The sequence below is a fragment of the Penaeus japonicus genome, unplaced genomic scaffold (assembly GCF_977035675.1).
Source record: "Penaeus japonicus unplaced genomic scaffold, GWHDUDI00000001_assembly GWHDUDI00000011, whole genome shotgun sequence".
Lineage (NCBI taxonomy): Eukaryota > Metazoa > Arthropoda > Malacostraca > Decapoda > Penaeidae > Penaeus > Penaeus japonicus.
Window position 1 is genome coordinate 8,549,247 of NW_028234413.1, and position 17,500 is coordinate 8,566,746.

Below are 17,500 nucleotides of genomic sequence, written 5' to 3' on the forward strand. Positions count from 1 at the left end.
TCTTGTTGCAGGATCTCCTCCAATCTTCGATTGATGGCAAATATCCCATTTTTCGGTCTTTTCTTGCTAATCTTGATATTCTTCTTTTCACTGATTGATCCTTACCGATTCATTGGCCTCCCATGCCTGCTGCCGTGAAGATTGTCTCACCTTTTTCAATTTCATTAATTATGGTGAGGCTTTTGGACGAGAGTTGAGGCGATTTCAAAGCTCCTCATCCTCATCTTGGGTTTTTCTCCAGCTTCTTCTTGCTTGCTGGTGGAGTCTTTTGTTAATTTCCTCGATCCTTAGTCTTACATGGACCTCTTGTGCGGTGACTAGTTGAGGAAAGCGGATATTCAGAATCCATTTCCTTGCTTGGTTCTGAATAGTTTGAAGCATCACTTGCCTTCTTGGTGTGGTTAGGTACTGGTGGGTATTCCATGATGGGTCGCACCAGGGCTTTATAAATGTAGAGCTTGGTTTCAGGACTCATAGTGTGAAACCTAATCTGGCCCATCTGATGTCTTGATTTATGTGTACTTTCATTTATGCAAGAAAGAATGTCTTGTAGCAGACGGCGATCGCATCCCGACGCACCACCGCATTGGTCAATTAGGAAACACCACCAGCCAATGAGGATACAGGTCAAACGGCAGGTCACGAGAGTAAACACGGCGCCCGGGGCCGGATACTCAAAACTCTGGCAGTTTAAGACGTCGCAGCGGGTTACGCGACTCAACATCATCAGTGATCAGTGATCAGCATCAGTCAGTGACTCAACAGATCAGGCTCGACCTCACCTGAGATAACAGCACCTGCTCCAGCTTACCTGCACCAGCTGAAGCTATCTAGAAGCCTCCAAGCAAGAAGAAGAAGAATCTACAAGAACTCTTTGAAGGAAGAGTTATAATCTACATGCTAAGTGGGTAACACTTATAGCAAGAAGAAGAAGAATTACCTGGACTACCTGACCCAGTCCAAGTGGGCACCACTTATGCCAAGGAGTTAACATCTTTAAGGAGTTGGCATACTAAAAGAGATCCCTTCATAGTAAGGGTTTTGACACTCGGCTCTCTCGAGCCAAGCACCTCGGTGCTACAAGAGATCCTTGTAGGCACACACCTGTCCCCCCCTGTCCTTTACCACCACTTTTCGGCGTTAGGATAACACCGTTTGTTTCTGAAGGCGAACCCTGCGGTTTACCCGGCGAAGGCCGGGGTCTCAAAGGGGTCCCTTAGTTGGGATACTGTAAGAAACACTCGGAGGTTGCCACCTTTGTTAGGCATAGGGAACGGCGGCAGGCCACTCTAACACTCCTGCCAACTCCAGCTAGACACCGTCTACATAGCCAACCTGGTTAGGCTCCTCAGAGATAAGAGGAGGTTGTCAGATATAGGAAGTAATCTGGCAACACAGGCAGGAATTGGACCTTTTTCACTGACAGGACGAGGATATGCTAGTGGAACCATGGCTTCCACAACCAAGATTAAGATAAATCTTGAAGGCATACCGACTCTGACCAGGAAACAGGAACTAAACTCGTTAATGTTCGGCAATGGCATCCACTTCTTAAGGATTATAGACTCAAGGAATGGCTACATTGTCTTACCTAAGACATCTCAAGATGCTGACAAATTAATGTCCCCAGATTTTCGCCGCAAACTGAAAAACTCTGGCTATGAACCCCAGATGCCCCTTGAGACCAAAGCAAAGATGACAATCGTGATAAAGAAAGTGGATTCATACATCACTAGCCATTCGAACGAAGAGATCAAGGAAGAACTGGTCAGACAACTAAAGCTACAAGTTGACGAAGTGTATAAGATGCCTCAGCACGGAATCGTTAAGATTCGAGACATACAGACTGCCAACAAAATAAAGGAACAAGGTCTAATCTTATACAACTACAGCATAAACCCGGCCCAGATCGAGGAAGAACGATTTACCAGAGTGATTCAATGCATGAATTGCTATGAATATGGCCATGTAAAGGGTAAATGCACAAAGAAGAACTCAGAAAAATGCAGCGAATGTGGACAAACTGGTCACAGGTTTACTGCATGCAAGAGCACAACCAAAAAATGCCTGAACTGTGGAGGCGACCATAGAACTCTTTCTGGTGCTTGTCCCATTAGAAGGAAGGAAATTACCAAAGTAGAAGAAAAGAAGCAAGAGAAGCAAGTACAGAAAGAGAACAGACTACTCAGTGAAGTGGTCAAGAATACAGCAAAGGCTACAGCAAAGGTTGAGAAAACAATTGAGAAGACTGCCAAAGCCACAGCCGAAATCACAAAAACGGCCATCAAAGAAACTCAACCTCCAATCATGCAACTGCCCAACAATCTGGCTGTAAAAACCCTGATAGCTCTAATGCACGCCCACCTGGCCAACCTTGCCCAACCAGGCTGCTTTGCAGAACAAGCAAAGCTAGCCCTGAGGCGAAATAACCTCCCTGAGATGGACCTTCCAAATGACGTGAATTCGGCAGGCATCCTGAGGGTTATGCTCCCTACAGAAACCCCCACAGAAGCACCTGAAGAAGAAGAAATGCCAGATCTGCCAGTTCTTGAAGAAGAAATGCCGCCACTGGAAGAGCCCACTGCACCAGTACCCCAGTATGTGAGGGTGCCATCCCCACACAGGTGCAAGAATGTGAAGAAGGCCAGGGAAGCAAAGGGCAAAGCTGTAGGAGTCATCCTGTACACTGCCGAGAAAACCGTTACAAACGGCAATATTGATGATGATGATGTTGCAGAATACATCAAGAACGGCAGGATGAAATACTCCTACAACAATCAGAAGCTGAAATCTGATGAATGTGCCAGTATCATAGATAAGAGAATTAGGGCAGCCTCCCTAAATCTCGTTGGTGTGGCTATCACTTACCTCGACCCTGAGAGCTACAGGAAGAGGAGGAATGGCTATGATGAGTCCCAAGAGAGGCATGAAGATGGACCTGCAGCCAAATCCAAGTGAATCACACCATCACTGTAGTTCAGCAGAACGTCCTCAAGTGGACTATGGTTCGTAGGAACGAACTGTCGGGCATGTATAGAGCCCTAAATGCAGATGTAGTCCTGATCAACAGTCATGGTTTGAAGGACACAGACAGGCTGAAACTGTTCCCCTACTTATGTTATCAGAGGAACAGGACTGGAGAAGCAAGTGATGGCATAGCAATAGCAGTCCGAAGAGAAATCAAACATAAAATTCTCGACGACTTTGACGAAATGCTGGCAATGGAGATAGAGACCAGCAGAGGTCCAATAGTAGTGGCTACAATGTATCTGCCTCCAAGAAGGGCAATTGTTCCACTGCAAGACTTATACAGTCTGCTTCGACGAAGATTACCCACATACATAGTGGGAGACCTCAACGCCAACCATCCAATGCTAAACAATAGAGCAGGCAACATGGTTGGCAATGCTATTGCTAGAATGGTTGCTGATGGAGACCTAATTCACATGGGACCAGACTTCCCTACTTACATCACAGGGAATACAGCAACCAAACCAGATATTGCACTGTGCAATAACCAAGCCCATCACAACGTGATCATGGAACCGGGCCCTGCAAGCACCAGTGATCACCTGCCCATCATCCTCAAGATATCATCCAACCCAATCCTGAAAAGCCTAAACTGTAGCAGATTCAACTTTAGAATGGCTAATTGGGGAGGATTCAAGGATGAGCTCCAGTCCAAGCCTTCAGCCAACTTGAGGACTGCAACATTGGAAGAGATTGACGAGGAAGTCGAAAAGTGGTACAGCGATGTTGAAGCTGCACTTGCTCATCATGTACCCAAGAGCAACCACAGGACTATCCCCCATCCAAGGCTAACAGCTGAAGTAAGACTGCTAAATATACAGTCGAATCACCTGCAGCACTATGCAGGGATTCATGGATGGACACAAGACCTGAGAGCAAGATATAGAAGCTTGCAAAGAGAACTCTCTAACCAGTGGAGGAGAGCAGCAAATGACAAGTGGGAAGAACTTGTTCGAAAAGTGGAATGGGACCGAAAAGATCCACAGTCCTTCTGGTCAGGAATAAAGAAACTGATGGGAAGAAGTGAAAGCAGAAGTAGCTACCTCCTCAACGAACAGGATGAGAAGATTTATGAAGAAGAAGAACAAGAAATCCTGTTCAGAAATTACTGGAGAAATTGTTTCCGAATTACCGAAGAAGAAGAAGAGAACTTTGACAGTGATTTCGAGGAGACCATCATAGAGGAAATAGGAAGGCACATGCACCTCCTATATCCAGAAGCTGCTTCTGACTTCACTAGACTGGATCCCACAGATCCACTAATGACCAAGATCAACCCCACAGATGTCAAAAGAACTATTCAGAGTTTCAAGAATAGAACTGCTCCAGGCAAAAGCAGGATCAACAAAACAATCCTGCAAAATCTTCCAAACAAGATGTTGCTGAGACTGGCAAACATATACAATGCCTCTCTCACTGCTGGCTACTTCCCTGACCACTTCAAGGAAGCAAGAGTCAGGATGATACCAAAAGCCGGGAAAAATCCAAGAAAAGTGGAGAATTACAGACCAATATCTCTGCTGGAAGTCCCAGGCAAAGTCTTTGAAAAGATACTGAACATAAGATTGCGAAATCACCTGGAGATTAACGATTTACAAAATCCCAGGCAACATGGCTTCAGACCAGGCAGAGGAACATCAACAGCCATTGCAATCATATATGAAGAAATCGCCAATGCCATGAGCGAAAGGAACCAAGTCAATGTGGTTCTGAGAGATGTGGCCAAAGCCTTCGACAAAGTTTGGCACACAGGCCTGAAACTTAAGATCATCAGGCTGAACCTCCCGACGTCCTTGACCAAGCTATTGTGTGACTTTGTTGAAAGTCGGAGTGCAAGAATAATCGTCGGCAATACAGTCGGCGAAGCAATTCCCCTCATGAGTGGAGTTCCACAGGGAAGCTGCCTCTCACCGACACTGTTCACAATCTATACAGCAGATCTGCCTGAACCATCACATGGCAGCAATCACTATATGTATGCCGACGACATCACTCAGATAATCAAGTATGAAGGGAGATCGATCGAGATGATGGCACTCAGAACTGCCAGAGCCATAGAGACCATCAATCGATACGAAAGACAGTGGAAGATCTCAACCAACATGAGAAAATTCCAAGTCATTCCTGTGGCCAAATTCAAGACAGCAGATCTGATAGTGGACGAGGAAGCAGTGGACTACTGTGACAAAGGAAAGATACTAGGGCTAACAATTAGCAGAAGAGGAATTGTCCCTCACATAAATGAAAGAGCAACCAAAGCTAAACATCAGCTGAACAAGATCAGAAGGTTCCAGACACTGAGTACTGAAACCAAGCTCTACATTTATAAAGCCCTAGTGCGGCCCATCATGGAATACCCGCCAGTGCCTACCCACACCATTTCTAGAAGGCAGATGATGAAGCTACAGACTATTCAGAACCAGGCAGGCAAATGGATTCTGAATATTCGCTTTCCCGAAGTAGTCACTGCACGAGAGATCCATGAAAGACTAAGGATCGAGGCGATCAACCAGAGACTCCACCATCAAGCCACAAGAAGATGGACAAGAATCCAAGATGAGGATGAGGAGCTCTACAATCGCCTCAACGTTCGTCCAGAAGGCACACATGCCTGGTGGCCCAAAAGCCTCAGCAGAATCAATGGCATTGAAGAAGTTGAGGCCATATTCACGGCATCAGGTACAGGAGACCGATGATCAAGTAAGGAGGCAACCATGAAGAGGAGAACCTAAAAGAAGACAAGAAGAATGAAGAAGTAAACCTCAAGAGGACCTGCAAGTTTAAGTTCAAGAATGAAGATTTTTTAAACAGCTTTTAACCCAGACTACAAGCCAACCCACAGGGCTCCACTTCAACGTCAAGCACGGCACATCATGCATAGCAGTGAGAGGTGACGTGCGAGGTCGGCGAAGTGCAGCGTGGGCAGAGCTGAAGAATGTAAAAATCCAAAAAAAAAAAAAAATCCCTTAAAAAATAGCCTGCTAGGTGTTCTGGTTTCTGGCTGCCTCCCGAGGGGTTGACCCGGGGCTTTGTTCAGCTACTAAGGGCGCACATGCAAGCTATTCTCTGACTTCTTTCTCCTGGTCTTACAACTTATCTTTTCTCCTTTCTCCACCTTTCTCAGCTTTCCTTCTATCACTTTATCTCCTCGCAAATTTCATTTCCACTATCCCTCCAGCTCCCTTCATCACTTCCTCTTCACTTTACACACTTCCATTATTCACTTCAACTTCCTTCTCCTCAAGACCAACTCCAATAAAAAGCTAATACTCTCTTCACTGTGCTTAACTTTCTAACTCTCACTTTATCTCCTCCCAAGTTTCTTTTCACTATCTCTCCAGCTCCTTTTACCACTTCCTCTTCCGCTTTATCACGCTTCAAAAAAAAAAAAAAAAAAAATACTAATATTTTTTGGTTTTTACTAACATAATTTATTGAATAAATAATAAAGAATCCTTAACCCCAACCCAAGTTCCAGACCCCTTCCTCCCAACCCTCTTCAACTTACTCACCCCCACAGATAAGAAGAAGAATCAATCAACAATCAAATGACTTTTCCCCTTCCGACCTGGCAGGCCTCCCAGAAGGTTTTGAGTGGACATTACACTTCAATAACTTTAAAAAGTCAGACAGGGAGTTTCGTCCTCCCACTACTTTAACTACGACTTTCCTTCATTTTCCTGACTGTTTTCTTCACCTCAACTCTTCGTCTAACTTAACTGTCCCCTTCCACTTCGGTGGGAGTTCCAGTGATGGGTTACGCTCTCGTAAGGTACGATGTCCCTACGAGGTCGCAATTCTCCCATACTCAGAGAAAAAATAAAATATCGTAACAGGAAGAAAACCTCATAACCGTAGTTCGATGGGATACCCTCAGATGGCGGGACCTTTTCGAATTGACCAATCAACAGTCAGCCCTTTAGACGTAACTACCAATTGGAGGCCACGGTCATTAGGGGGAGGAGCGAGCGAAAGAGAGAGAGGGAGTGGGAAAGAGAGCGAGAGTGAGATATAGATGATTATAAAAACAGATAGATGGATATTGGAATGGATAAATAGACAGAGAGATACAGATATATATTTATGAGTGTGTATATATATATGAATATATATATGCATGTATATATAAATGTATATGTATGTTTGTATATGATAAATACATACATATATATATATATATATATATATATATGTGTGTGTGTGTGTGTGTGTGTGTGTGTATATACACCTTTGTCTGTGATAAGACACCTTCATTTCCCAAAACTCTATAGTGTATTCAATATGTATTGTCGTCACCTCCACTGGGTAAACGACGAGCGCATTCTATAATTGCTTGTTATCTTCTTTATATCAAGTGGCTAGAGAGAATGGAGGTATTTGTGATACACAGATACAATATAAATTAATATAACGCCTTATACTTTGTCTGGGACAGTCAGTAATACATAATCTATACAAATCTCGTTTGCACAAGTCGGAACTAGCACGATTTATTTCCGGGTTCACACCGGTACGAGTGCTCGGGACCACCCTTAAGTTACGAGGTGTTGTGACGTCACGCGTGGACGGTTAAAAGTTGTGAGTATGACCCTCGGAGCTCGCAGTTCGAGTTAAGACATGCGCGGCCTGGCTGCGCGGGCTTACGACGTCGTTAGCTGTTTTGAGTATCCGGCCCCCGGGCTTAAAAGACGGGATGTCACGAGAAAAAGGGAGTACGCTCCTGACCTCACGCCGCCACGCCGTTACACCAAGCAGCCGTGCCTACAAGACAACATCTAGAAAATATATTTAGTGCAAACAATAAACTGAAGAAAAACGCCGAGAACTTTCTCTTCATATACCACTAATCTATAGTCTCTTCTGTTAATTGTTATCCCCAGTATCTTTCCTCTGTCGTAGTGGTCGATGGCTTCCTCATCCACTATCAGAGCTGAAGTCTTGAATTTGGAACTTTCATATTGGTCGAGACCTTCCACTTTCTATGCTGTTCTGGCAGTTCTGAGTGCCATCATGTCGACTGACTTATCTTTGTACTTCTTTATCTGTGTGATGTCGTCGGATTATATATAGTGACTGCTGCCATGTGATGGTTCCGACAGATCTGTATAATTTGTGAAGAGTGGCGGTGAGAAGCAGCTTCCCTGTGGGACTCCACTGCTGGGAGAGATTGCCTCACCTACTGTATTGCCGATGGCTCTTCTTGCACTTCTATCTTCTTTTCAAGTTCACAATCTTTTTGAAATCTTTGCTCGGGACTTCCAGTAGAGAAATCGGTTTGTAATTCTATATTTTTCTTGGATTTTCCCGGCTTTCGGAATCATCCTGATTCTTGCCTCTTTGAAGTAATCAGGGAAGTATCCAGCTGTGAGAGAGGCCTTGTATATATTTGCCAGTCTTGTTGATCCTGCTTTTGCTTGGAGCAGTTCTGTTCTAGAAACTCTGAATAGCTAGTTTGACATCTCTGGGACTGATCTTGGCCATTGGTGGGTCGGTGGGATCTGGTCTTGTGAAGTCAGCAGCAGCTTCTGGAGATAGGAGGTCAATGTGTCTTCCTATTTCTTCAGTGATGGTCTCCTCGAAATCACTGTCGAAGTTCTCTTCCGTAATTTTAAGGCAGTTTCTCCAGTAATTTCTGAACAGGTTTCTTTGTCTTTCGTAGATCATCTGACACTGTTAATTGAGGAGGTACCTGCTCCTGCTTTTATTTCTTCCATTCAGCTTCCAAACTCCTGACCAGAAGGACTGTGGGTCTTTCCAGGCCCATTCGACTTTCCTTACAAGGTCTTCTTACTGGTCAGTTGCAGCTCTCTCCTTTCTGTGAGTTTTCTTTGCACTGTTCTGTATCTTGCTAGCAGGTCTTGTGTTCATCCATGAACCTGCATAGTGATGCAGGTGATTCAACTGTAAATTTAGTAGTTTTAAATCTGGTGACAGTCATGGATGGGGGACAGTCCTGTAGTCCTGATTGCAGGGCCCAGCTCCATTGTTATATTGTGGTGGGCTTCGCTGTTGCAAAGTGCAATCTCTGGAGTGGCTGCCGTGTTCCCTGTAATATAGGTATGGAAGTCTGGTCTAATGTGGATTGAATCTCCGTTTGCAACCATTCTAGCGCTAGCATTGCCGACCTGGTTGCCTGCTTTGGATGGTTGGCATTGAGATCTCTCACTATGTATGTGAGTAATCTTCGAAGGAGAGTGTATAAGTCTTGCAGGGGAACATTTGCCCTTGGTGGCAGATGCATTGTTGCCACTATTATTGGACCTCTTTTGGTTTCTATTTCTATTACTAGTATCTCATGAAAGTCGTTGAGAATCTTATTTCATTTCTCTATTTTTATGCCTCTCTTGGGACTCATCATAGCCATTCCTTCTCAACCTTTAGATTTCAGGGTCCAAGCAGTTGATTATCATGCTTCCGAGATTTAGGGTAGTTTCCCTAATTCATCTGTAAATGATTCTAGCACAATCATCAGTTTTGAGCTTCCGATTATTATAAGAGTATTCATCCTGCCATTCTTGATGAATTCGGCAACATCGGCATCATCAATATTCCTGTCAATGTTTTTTTCTATTCTGTGTAGGGGATGACTCCTATTGCTATGCCTCTTGCTTTTTTGGCCTTTTTAATGTTTCTGAGGGGATGGCATCCTTACATACTGGGCTACTGGGGCAGAGGGCTCCTCTAGTGTGGCATCTCTCCTTTCAGCACTGACAGTTTGGGCATTTCTTTGGTGGCTTCAGGGGTTTTCTTTTGGGGCGGCTGAAGACTCTGCTGGAAGCATAACCCTTAAGATGCCTTCCAAGTTTACAATGGGAGGTTATTTCATCTCAAGGCTAGTTTTCCCTGTTCAGCAAAGCAGTCACGTTGTACAAGGTTGGCTAGGTGGGCGTGCTAGATTACCGTTTGTCCCCTAGCCATTTGCTACAGCGTGCTTCGCCAGCTTGCATTTAACAAATGAGTTTACAGACAGTTCCATTAAGGCATTGTGGTCTGCCACGACCTTGACCAGACTAATCTATCAATTTCCAACCCCCTTTGATAAACAAGCTCTCTATACTAGTGCAGCTTCGACTATGATCACCTTTATTCAGAGCCCAGTAATCACGCTCTCTTTTGATCTCTTTTAATCCCTCTGTACTTCCTACCTTCTTGTACTCACCCTGGGCCTACGAGATTTCCCCTGTAGGGTCTGGTATTCGCCTGGTGGACTGTAGCTTCAGTCCCCTTGTAGCAGTTTGGGACCAAGGAGCAGCTCTACGTACAAAGCCCCAATACTATAGAGATACTGGAGTACTCCCCCAGTGCTTCCTGAGTGTGCTCTGGCTGCAGATTTCAGGGAACAGCAGGTCTCTGTTAACCTACACCTCTCTAGCGTGTAGGAATAGGGATAGGTCCCTTCAAAAGGTTCCCACTGACCAGGCGTGGAACACCCATCTGGACCTGTATTTCCCGCCACCCCCTTGTGTCAGTGGTGAAGGTCACGCTTTACCTCCCCATTTTTATCATGTTGCCATGAGGGTAAAAATATGACCGACCGATGGGCTACCCTCTTTTGCTCAGAGGGAAGCCCTCATGCAAGCCCTCTTTGATGCTGAAGTTTGAACATGCCAGCTCATGATCACTTCATAATATTCTGCCAGGACGAGGCCAAAACTCCTGTTTTGGACCATTCTACCAACCTACTCAAGACTAAAGGTTTTGAACCTACTATGCCACCTGAGCTTAAGGCAAAATCAACCATGGTTCTTAAACATCCGGACAGAGATTTTGTGAAAGAAACCCCTGAGACTGTTAGAGGAGATTGAAAGGAATCTTCCCCACACCAAGATTGAACATGCTTTTATCCTATAAAACAGATACCTCATTAAGATTCAGTTCTCCGACCATAAAACCGCAACTATAGTACAAGAATCATACCTGTTTAACAGAAAGGTTCATGAATGCGTTGCTACAAATATGGACACGTAAGACCAAACTGTCCTGACAAAAGCAAATCCTAAAGCTATGCTCTGAATGCGGGTCCAACACCCACACCTATAGAGACTGCAGGTCTGAGACAAAAAGGTGCCTGACCTGAGGTGAAGCCCACCGATCCCTGGCAAGCTCCTGTCCCTAGAGAAAAGAGGTCATGAACAAAAAAATGTGAAAAGCCAACAAACAAAGAGATAGAAAAGAAAGAAATACTCATGAAAAGGTAGGTGAATAAACAGCAAAACTAACGAGCGGCTACCCAGAATGCCTGGTTCAGACCACTAATTAAAGAGAGAAAAAGAGCCCAAAATCATTCTCGCACTGCCTGATAACCTTTCGGTAAGCGTAGTGACTGCGATAATTCACGCACTCCCCCAGAATATGATCGAGCCCGATCTTGGCTTCAGACACCATGTTAAGAAAGTTCTAAAGATAACGGCTTGCCGCAACTCGACTTGGGTTACGCTCAGTAACCTTCACGACCCAACACCCAAAAACAAACAATCACGCAATTTGACGCTCCACCAAAACAACAACAAACACAGTCAGTCAAACACCCCAAAAAAACACACACCACTCGTAAACAAACCGACGACCTCACCGACTCTGAGATCGATGACCACGCCCTTCGCCACCGGGATGGCTACGATCTCAACCCGCAAACCTACGGTATCCATCTTTACGCAGCGGAACCAGGACCCTACAAACACTTAAACAATACAACAGATCGCACACGAAATAACACGAGGCACTATCGAGTGGATTTACACAAGCTTCACATACACGAACAAAAAGATCAGAGAACACATACTCGTAGGACACATCCACCTTCTTTCAGACATGATAGAGAAATTAAAACAATGTAGATTCGAACATATACAGAACGGCTGGTATAACACGTCCAACTAACACTATAGCTGCAACACACCACTCATAACTCACTATACCCTCGCCTTACAATCATTCATCACAAGGTACTTGCCTAGACGCCAAACAAAAGACACGAACTTTGCAATCTACGACCCCTCGGGCACCTCAAGCAGTCTGGCTCCCTCCGTGGATCTCACTTCGCCGATGATTGGTCCTTGTGGGAGCCAATCGCGTTGTCACGGTCTTGCTAGGTCACACGGATGCACTTCGTCTCTGCAATGAGAATTAGGCTGATTCATCAGTGGCTGGTGCTACATATATAGATAGATTGAGAGATAGTTATATGTATGTATCTATCCATCTATCTATCAATATATATATATATATATATATATATATATATATATATATATATGGTTTTATATTTTATATATGCATATTAAACACACACAAACACACACACACACACACACACACACACACACACACACACACACACACACACACACACACACACACACACACACACACACACACACACACACACATATACAAATATTTATAAAGATCTTTCTCTCTTTCAACCATAAGTTAAAATGAACACAGAAGGAAAGCGAGAGTAACAATGGAAGAAGAGACAAGACCAAGACATACGGCAGAGTCACAGGAAACAAGTCGCCCCTTGCGAGCTTCTCTCTCATTATTTATGAATGCACTGAAGACTACTTCAATTTAATTAAAACACAAGAAGTTATAATGAAACGAGGGGGAGTTTACACGCTGACGGATGAAGATATTCACTAGAAAGGTGAAAACAAATCTCGGCGTCTGCGTGAGAAATGGAGGCAGAGGGAAAGAGGGGTGTATGACAGCTGTATGGACAGATAGATGTTTTAGATAGATACGAAATGTTTATGGATACAAGCCCATACTTACACACGTACACATACAAAGGCACACTCACACTCACACTCACTCACACACATACACACACACACACACACACACATACTCACACACACACACACACACACACATATATACATACATACATACATTCATACATACATACATATATGCATACATATAATATATTCTTTAGAGAGAGAGAGAGAGAGCCATGGGGATAGTGAGGAAAGCAAGGGAAAGTGCTTAATTCCAGAGCAAACGGTGGACTGACTTCGACAACAGCTGATACAAGAGGTCGAGGGCGAGCTCAGGGCCGGCTCAAGTTCATAGAGAACTTGAGAGGCCTTGCGATACGATAGTTGCCAAACTCACTGACATGCAGATTAGTATTGGGCACGTCTTCCTGATAAATACTGAACAAACGTTTCATTCTTTCCTAAGGATTTTTTTTTTCTTTTGAGTAAACGGAGTCCCTATAGTTGATTTTTTTTCTTTCTGTAGCTTAGAAGTTATTGAACGTTTAAGAACTTCCTTAGAGGTAAAACAATAATAAACAGTAATTCCAAATTGAAACAACAAAATTCAAATTAGAATCTTGCACACGAACATAGTTAAAGGGACTTCCTGATTGCCCCATCTAATTGTTTTGGAAATGACAGTGTAGTTTAATCTTTTATATCCAAGATAATTATTATGAACAATATCTAAATTACTAAAATGTAATTGAGAAAACAGAATACCTAATATGAACAATAATGTGATATTGACGGTCTTAACGTTATCATGAATGCTCTGATATTGTGATATTATAGTCGGTTCATTACCTCATATATTCTAATCATTTTCCTATGGTAATCGGAATGGATATTCTATAATTTGTGTAAATCACACTTACTGGAGGCTAGTGAGAGTGGTGTAGGTCACGCTTTACTACTATTATCATAATCTTCATTACTACTACTGCTATTATTATCACTACATTATTGTTATTGTCATTATCGTTATCATTATTACTATTACTATTATCATTATCACTACTATTATTATCATTATCATTATAACCATTATTATCATCATTATTATCACTCATCGTCATCATGATCAGTATCATTATCATCAGCAACAGTATTATCATAACTATTATCATGATCATTACCTTCATATTATTATTCCTTAAGAACAAGTTAAAATGAATACACATATACGTGACATGTACATTCGTCGGGAATATTGTTCAAAATTTCAAAGGTCAATAATGAAAGACATTGCAAGCACTAGAGCGTGTATGAAGGCATGATACACGACCCAACACCTCTCTCCCGTACGTAGGACCCCCATCCCCTGCTCATCATTGGGACGGTATCATTTTGCAACATTGAAACACTTCTCGTGCCCTGAGGTATCGGGAAGTCCGCACGCTATTACTGAAGATGACAATGGAATAACAATCTGCTATTTAAACTTCCAGTACATACGTAAGGCATAGGTATTAGTCTTTACAGACTGATGAAAACATTCTTTTGTTTTCAAGTTTACTAACTACAGGGGAAAAAATAGATTATGTTTATATCATATTTAAGATATAACAACTTTCATATTTCAATTGGGTAGCCTTCGTAAAAAAAAAAAAAAAATAATAATAATAATAATAATAATAATAATAATGATAATAATAATGTTATGTAATATTAGAGAGCCGTTCTCCTTTATATAATGTATACGTTATAAGAATAATCATGCAAAGATAAACATTCCCTGGAGCGTCATGTTTAATTCCCCCTCAATATCATCATTTCTAGTGTTGGTTCTTTTCTTGTTGTTCCTATTATTCATACAATTATTATTATTGTTAGTATTGTTATTGTTATTATTATTGTTATCATTTTTATTAATATTACTATCATCATCATCACATTGCTACTACTATTACTATTACTACTCCTATCATCATTATCATTAACATATTTTTTTCAGTATCATTATCGATATTACTAATATTAATTATTATTATTATCATTGTTATTATTATTAACATAAATACGATTATCGTTATCATTGTCATTATCATTATTATCATAATTTAAGCATAAATTTAAACACAATATAAAAGTGTTATGTAATACTTGACTTTATACGAGAATATTGTTGTAACTGCAAATGTCACTAGCAATAAAGTATTAAACTGTTCCATGCAGCTGCAGGTTACTATAATTGGGTACTTTTTAAAAAGCGGACTGTTGTGTTTTTGTTCTTGTTGTTGTCAAGTGAATAAATATAGAGAAAGTTTGTTTAAAAATGTGTAAAGTGAAATCAACAAAGTATTTTGGCATAAAACCCACTGTACAAAACAGAGATAAGAGAAAAAAAACAAAAACAGTAAGTTGCCTTTTGCAGTTCCTTTTACAAATAATTACCGGCATTCCTTATTTCGCAACCTAAAGTAGCTTACTGTCTCCTTGCATGGCTGTACGAATGACAACACTGACGAGGATAATCAGAAAAAGGAGCACTGGGGCGAAAAAAGCCGAATATCTGCCGATATTTTGATTATGTGACCGGCGAATCATGAAGTAAGAAGAGATAAATAGAGCAGAAAAAAAAGAAAGGAAGAAATGAAAACATTAATATCCATCTGCATTTTGTAATATCCTTTTTGCTGATAGAATATAGGATTGAGAGGGAAAACATCAAACACGCATATTGGATTCACAGACACATTTTTCATAAGATCGAGGGATATCTTATCTATTTCATCATTCGAATGAGCGCTATGAAAAGCTGTTATTGGACTTAGATTTAATCGCCTGTAATCGTAATCCCTTGAAGTTGCTCCTTGTGCCTTGATGTACAACATTATCATAAATACTCAAGGGTATTATTTCACAAGCACAAGCACATTGCATGGAAGTAGGTACGTTCATATGTTTGTTTTGTTTTTTTCTGTCTGGTGAATCGGGCCATTTTTCAGAAATTGCCTGACAATTTTCGATAGAACGTGATGGAAGGGCAATAACCATGGGTCTGATGATTAAGTTTCGTATTCTATTGTATCATTCACGTTTGTATATCTGTTTTTATCCCGTTAACGACGGGAATAGATTTGCTTACCCAGGCTCCAGGATGGGTTTTATTTCAAAGCGAGGTAGTTTCACGCAACATACCTTGACTTTTCCCACTCTATTTTAGTCACTCATTGTAGAGCTAGAGCCATTTTTATGTTTTATTTTTGTGTGTGTGTTTTACTGTTTTTAGAGACATATCTGTCATATCACAGTCTCTATCAATTCTGCAGTTGACTAAAATTGTAGTTCATGGTCCACATAAGCTCCCTTTTTTCTTTATAATCAGTGTGATAGAAGTATTGGTGTTTTAGGGGGGGGGGGGCAAAAAATAATTCTACTTTTTCGTATTTGTGTGTAGTCATGAATGAATACGAGACATATAACCATTCTAAATAAAGATAACATGAAGAGGTAGGGAAGAGGAAGGAAATTTTCGCTTATGACTGTGAGTGCCACAGTAAAAGGCATCCCTACTGGCACGGGGGCAACATTGTAGACATTGGGCATGATTTGAGTCACCTTCTCCTCTCGTTCTGCCTGCACATCTTTCATTTGCAGTACTTTAGAGCAAGAGGTCAGTAACTTGCAATGTGCCATCGCTCTATAAGGATAGTGCTTGCTAAAGACCGTAGATGGGTGCCATTCAAGGCTCTCTCTCTTGCTGGTACTAGACGAAAGTAGTGCCATCTACGGTTTTAGATGTTAGGTGAAACCCATTTTTCTTAATATTATGGCATGTATAGTGATTATGATTGCAACTGTCAACATCACTCACTCATTACTCATAGCACAATAAATTAACACAGTGATCCAAAATCCCCGAACGTCATGACGCCCGTTGTTAGGCCAGAGCTCCTGTGTCATGCCTGACGAAAATACACGTCACCCGTCGTTAACGGGTTCATTTTTTACTGTTCATTTTTATTTCACTTGTTTGTGTATGTTCAGTGATGTGTGTTTAGCGCGTCCAGTTGAACATACACCTATATAGCTAATCAGGCTCAGACCTTCTTTGTTGTATGTTTCCGGTGTCGTCTGCGACTCCGTGGTATGGGAGGGTTGTAAGGCTTTCAACCTCCGACCCACCACATAGCCAGACACATCTCTCTCCCCTCCCCCTCATCTCCCTCTTCCTTCCCCTTGTATCCCTTCTTATTCGCCCTCTCCCTCATTCTTTTGTTTTTACTATCCCGTCTACTTCTATGCTATTTTCTCACACTTCTTTCCCTTCTTCCTTTTAGTTCTGTCTTGCTCTCCGTCCTATCCTGCCTCCATCATATCCCAATCCTGCCCAGCATCCCGCAGAGATCCGCAGGGGAGTCGAGCACAGTGAACCACTTCCCCGCGCCAGCCTTCTTAGTTTTACAATTTCATATATTTTTATTTTACTCCGGCCATTTTCTTACCTCTATTTTATGTTGTTGTTTTTTTAATTTGTTGTAAATAAAGCTCTATAAAAGTCTTTGGTTATCCTTGCTTACATGAAAATGATTTCAGAACAGACAATGCAAGATAGGACAAAAAATATTGCACGACTTTTCCAAGAAAAAAGAAATCATGGTTGATGCATACCGACACCTTTAAAACGTAAAGGTAACATAATTCAAAAAATTAACTGGAACACTGCAGATGGACCCTAACAACAGGAACAGCTGGAA